The sequence below is a fragment of the Lycium barbarum genome, chromosome 7 (genome assembly GCF_019175385.1).
Source record: "Lycium barbarum isolate Lr01 chromosome 7, ASM1917538v2, whole genome shotgun sequence".
Classification (NCBI taxonomy): Eukaryota; Viridiplantae; Streptophyta; class Magnoliopsida; order Solanales; family Solanaceae; genus Lycium; species Lycium barbarum.
The window spans coordinates 37,201,882-37,208,393 of NC_083343.1; positions in this window are offsets into that span (position 1 = coordinate 37,201,882).

Sequence of the window (6,512 nt, forward strand, 5' to 3'; positions counted from 1 at the left end):
GTAGTGCATTGATATTGTTCATTGACTACACTCACCTTATATGCTAATTCCTTCAAGGTGAGGCATAATGCTTATGAATGCTCTATAATGGACTCGGGGGTTCTCGAACTTATGTCACCCCGACATTGTTATAGATTGTCCATGAGCCTTAATGCATGTCCAATGATCCATGTACGACGATTATGTATATGTAATATATGTATGAAATGCATTCATCCTTAAAGGTCGCGCAGGTTTTGCCTTCACCTCATGACTTATGATTCTCTACCATGTTTATTTCATTCATGCCTTACATACTCAGTACAATATTCATACTGACGTCCGTTTTCTTTGGACGCTGTGTTCATGCCCACAGGTAGACCGGGAGACGGCGCAGACCTATAGGAGCTATCAGCAGATTTTCAGGAGCACTCCATTATTCCGGAGGTGCTAATCGGGTTTATACTTTTGTGTATATATATATGTATATGTATTTTGGGCACGACGGGGTCTTGTCCCGTCCATATGTCTAGTACTCTAGTAGAGGCTTGTAGATACGCAGTGTGGGTTATATGGTCTCACGAAGTTTCTATTATGGATATATGTACATATATATATATATATATATATATATATATATATATATATATATTATTTTATTTTGATAGCCGAAGGGACAATGTATACAAAAGTGTGTATGTTTCCAATGAAAGAAAAATTTCCTATGATTTGAATATAATTCGATAAAAGGGCGTATTTGAGTATGACGAGTAATAGAACGAGCGGTGCTCGGTGGTTAGCGCTCGGGTACCCGTCGCGGCCCCTAGTCGGGTCGTGACACGAACTAACCAATCGGAGATATACACCTCCTACCATATAAGGCCTCAAATGGCGCCATACCAATACTCGAATGATAACTGTTGTTGTACGAAAACTCTACCACGGGCAAGTGCTGATCCCAATGACCACCAAAATCAATAACACATGCTCTCATCATGTCCTTTAGCACCTGAATGGTCCGCTCAGACTGGCCACCGGTGTGGGGACAAAAAGTTATACTAAAGTCCAATCGGGTGCCCAACTCGTCATGAAATGCTCTCCAGAATCGGGAAGTGAAGATAGTACCCCGATCAAACACAACAGAGATAGGGACCCCATGTAATCTCACAATATCCTGAATATACATCCTGGCTAACTTCTCTGTTGTATAAGAAACCTGAACCGGAACAAAGTAAGCGGACTTAGTCAATCGATCCACTATCACCCAAATAGAATCTAACTCGCCAAGGGTCTTCGGAAGACTCATGCCAAAATCCATGGTAATCCTCTCTCACTTCCACTCGGGAATGGGAATCCTCTGAAACACCCCCCCCCCCCCTCCCCGGGTCGCTGGTGCTCATACTTTACCTGTTGACAGTTTCCACACTTAGCCACAAAATCAACTGTATCCCTCTTCATACGGCGCCACCAACAGTGCAGTCTCAAGTCACGGCACATCTTAGTCACCCCTGGAAGAATGGAATAGCGATAGTTGTGGGCCTTAGATAAGATCAACTGAATCAGTTCACCAACACGAGGAACACATACGCGTCCTCTAATCCTCAGAATGCCCTCAGAATCAATCACGGCCTCCTTGGCCTCACCTCTCGACACACTGTCTCGGATCTTTCTCAGCTGAGAATCCTCAAACTGATGAGCCTTGATCCGATCCAATAACGATAATCTCGCCTCTATACAAGCCAAAATCCTCTCCGGGGTCGAGATGTCGAGTCGAACAAAACTGTTGTCCAGAGTCTGAACCTCCATGGCCAACGGATGCTCGGAAACAATCAATCGAGCTAAAATCCCCATACTCACTGCCTTGCGACTCATGGCATCAGCCACCACATTAGCTTTACTAGGGTGATACAGAATAGTGATGTCATCATCCTTCAGGAGCTCCATCCATCGATGCTGCCTAGAATTGAGATCTCTCTGGGTGAACACATGCTGAAGGCTACGGTGATCGGTAAAAACCTCGCAATGGACGCCATACAAGAAATTCCTCCAAAGCTTCAAGGCGAAGACTATGGCCAACAACTCCAAATCATGGGTAGGGTAATTCTTCTCATGAACTTTCAACTGACGGGAAGCATGAGCTATCACTCTACCCTCCTGCATCAACACCATACCCAAACATATACGGGAAGTCTTACAATAGACCGCGAAGTCCTTGCCCTCCACGGGTAAGGCTAGGATCGGGGATGTGGTCAAAAGAAGTTTTAGCTTTTGAAAGCTCTCCTCACAATCATCCGACCACTGGAAGGGAACGTCCTTTTGAGTCAATCTGGTCAAGGACGAAGCAATGGCAGCAAAACCCTTCACAAAACGGTGGTAATAACTGGCCAAACCAACAAAACTACAAATCTCGGTAACAGTAGTGGGCCTCACCCAACCCCTCACAGCCTCAATCTTTTATGGATCAACCATAATTCCCTCTTTGGACACTATATGGCCCAGGAATTCTACACTTAGAAAATTTGGCAAACAAACTATGTTTCTTCAACAACCCAAGGGCAATACGAAGATGGCTCTCATGCTCCACTCTACCCTTGGAATACACCAAGATGTCATCAATAAACACAATCACAAAAAAATCAAGGAACGGCCTAAAGATGCCATTCACCAAGGTCATAAATACAGCTGGGGCATTAGTATGCCCGAAAGACATTACTAGAAACTCATAGTGACCATATCTCATCCGAAATGCTGTCTTCGGAATATCCTCCTCCCTAATCTTCAACTGATGATAGCCGGAACGAAAATCAATCTTAGAAAACACCGAAGCACCCTTAAGCTGGCCAAATAGATCATCAATACGAGGCATATGGAAATTGTTCCAGATAGTGAACTTGTTCAACTGATGGTAATCAATGCACATCCTTATGGTCCCATCTTTCTTCTTCACAAATAACACGGGAACCCCCAAGGGGAGACGCTCGGTCTAATGAAACCCTTGCTTAATAAATCCTGCAATTGTTCCTTTAGTTCTCTCAACTCGGCTGGTGCCATTCGATATGGTGGGATGGAAATAGGACGAGTACCCGTGTCCACGTCGATACAGAAATCAATGTCACGATCGGGGGGCATTCCTGGCAAATCTGACGGAAATACCTCCACGAACTCGCTCACAATAGGAATTGTCACGACCCAACCCCGTGGGCCGAGACTGGTACCCTAACTGGGTACCCGTACATACCTACCTGGCCGAATCTCATATCATACAAATTTTTTTTTTTAAACAGATGTTACAGAAGTAGGCCGATACAGATACGACAGGCGCGCAACATATATATATGTATATACCTGAACATGCAGACATTTACAGATAAGCCGATAAGGCTAACATACAGACAAAACCCGTAACCCACACATCTATCTACAGGCCTCTACAGACATACAGAATCATATGACGGGACAGGGCCCCGCCGTACCCAGAATTTCCATACATACAGAACATACGGAAGAACAGAAGATATATACCAAAAGTATATGCTCCGGATCGAAGGAGCTCTTCAACCAGCAGAGTCAGAAACCTACGCTGGCGGCGTATCACCTGGTGCGTCTGTACCTGCGGGCATGTAGCGCAGCCCCCGAAGAACCGGGGGTCAGTACAAAAATGTACCGAGTATGTAAAGCAGAAATATATCAAACAAAATCATGATCTGGACCGGAAGCACAAAAATATAATAGACAGGCTCATAAGCCGGACAGACAGAGTCATAGTCCCGACAGATGGACAGAATCATGATCCAGACAGACAAAATCAGAATCCCTACGGACATACAGAATCGGAATCCATGCGGACATACGGAATCATAACCAGTCGGACAGATAATCCGGACGGACAAACAGAATCATAACCAGTCGGAAAGAAGGTCCGGACGGACAGACAGAATCATAACCAGTCGGACAGATGATCCGGACGGACAGACAGAATCGTAACCCGTCGGTCAGATAATCCAGACGGACAGACAGAAGCGTAAATCATACAGACAGACAGAATCACACATAGGGTACAGGAATGTGGTCGCCACTCCTGCCATTGGCACCACAATACGTCAGATATCAGAAATTCTTCTCCGATCTCCGTCACACATCATAACATAACCACGGTACCCGGGGACGGACAGATAATACAGCACCCCGAGCCCGGACACATCATACTTCGTAATTTATCCTCGGTAACCGGGGACGGACATATAACACAGTACCCCGGAACCGGACACGTCATACTTCGGAATTCACATATGGGGCTCGGCGGCCCACCGCACGATACACGTACCGGTCCGGGATCCGGTGAAAGGAATCATAGCACATGCACGAACTGATTAATGAAAAACCACATACGTACAGATCGTCGTACAGATTCAACGGAACAGAAATAGGCCAACTGGCAGATCGAATCAAAGTATTCAGATAGTTTTCAAACTACGCGCCTACACGTCACTTGGGGAGGCACGACCGATCATAACCCGAACTAGATTTTCAGATATCAAAATCATATTGTGAGATTTATATAAAAACAGTCATATTATGTTCAAAATGATAGTTCAGATGTTGCCTGTGAAAAACGGACGGAAATGAGGTAATTTAGATCATTCACGGGGTATCGGGGCTCCGTGGGCCCACCTCGGACCAACTCGAGGCAAGATACATAAATTACTGATAAAAGACTTTATGAGGTCACCCATAATCATTCGGAAGTATTCCGACTCCGTTTAGGAAGGTTTCGTACAAAAGCATACTTTAAAGATATTTTATAAGGACATGGTTTCAATCTTACTGAAGGAATTGGAGCAGATTTCCATATCGAATTCCGAGGAACGGAGTCGTATTTAAGGCTCGCGGCCGAGCCTATTATGTTCAGAACATGCCTAAGAATGAAGGGAAAGGCTTTACATACCTTAGCTGCGTCTTACGCTTGTCCAAATTCAATTCCCGTTTCGCTCAAAATCTACAAATGGTAACATTTACCAATTGTCAATAGTAAGACTTTTAGCATTCTTTAATTCACTATTTGTCTACAGAAATTTGGGCAGCATCTCCCCTGCTTATATGCCTAGCCCGAATTTTTAATTCAGCAGTCAACAACACAACAACAATACCAACATCAATAATATCCTTTTTTTCATATCAACATATTCCATAAAACAGCCCACACGCTGTTTTCCAACTTTCCTAACTAATTAACTCAGTATACAATTATTTAATCGCGTCTTCTTCGTAAATAAACTAGTATTAACACAAATAGGAAGAGATTCATACCTTTCTCCTTTTAATATTGTTGTATCTTCCCTTTTTCACCTTATTTTTATGCCACAACACACCGCCATACGATTCTGCAGTGAAAATTATACGCTATCCGGACTGAAATTGGGAAATTATACCTGGTTTGGGCTAAAATTTGGTGGTGGAAAGTTGGGAAATTTTCTGGGATTTTTGGGGTGGTGTTCGTGGTTTTGGACTGAAAAAGAGGGGGTCTCCCCCTCTTTATAATTGTTTTGGAAGCTGCCAGAAGCAGCTAGAAAAGTGCTCATCGCGATCGCGCTGCCTTCTGGCGCGATCGCGTAGAGTAAATGATTTCCTTCTGCGCGTTCGCGCCCCCTCTGGGCGCGTTCGCGCAGGGTTAAAATTTCTGACTGGATGTTCGTTCAGTAAAACGGTCATAACCTTTGAACCCGATATCGTATGAGGGCCCACGACCTATGGATGGAAAGATAATTCAATTATCTACAACGTTTATTTCTGGGCGTTTTCCCAAATTCCAAACTTATAATACCGTTTTTGCCCCTAGAAGTCAGATCATCCGAAAATGCTTCCTTAAATTGTCCTTTTGAAGGGCTTCCACTTTTATTTGGCCCAAGGGTCCTTCTTGAGTTGTGTTTAACTTCACATATGTGAGTTATATAATTTGTCACATGTCCCAAAAAAAATCTTGACGTGTGGGCCCCACCTCAGCTTACAAATAATTCGACGTTCGAAAATGCAGGATATAACAGGAATAGACTCAAGGGATGGTGATGCAACAGTCGTATCACCAATATGCGCCAAATACACTAAACACCCCTTACTTACTAACTTCTTCGCCCGAAGGAAGGAAATAATCTTCTTCGGAGCAGGACTAGGAGTACCTCTCCACTCAAGCTAGGGATGCCCGGCATGGCTAAAGTGACTGCCTTGGCGTGACAGTCCAAGATCGCATAATAAGGAGAAACTCAGGACATACCCAATATAATATCAAAGTCCACCATATCCTGAATCCTTAAATCCACCCAGTTCCATACCCCATAAAAGTAACTAAACAAGACCGGTAGACTCGATCAACCACCACAAAATCTCCGACTGAAGTAGAAACATGAACATGTATATCTATGCTATCACAGGGTAAATCCTAACCAACGGCATGAAATACAGATACATACGAATAAGTGGATCCAGGATCAAATAACACAGATGTTGCTCTATGACAGACAGAAATGGTACTTGAGATC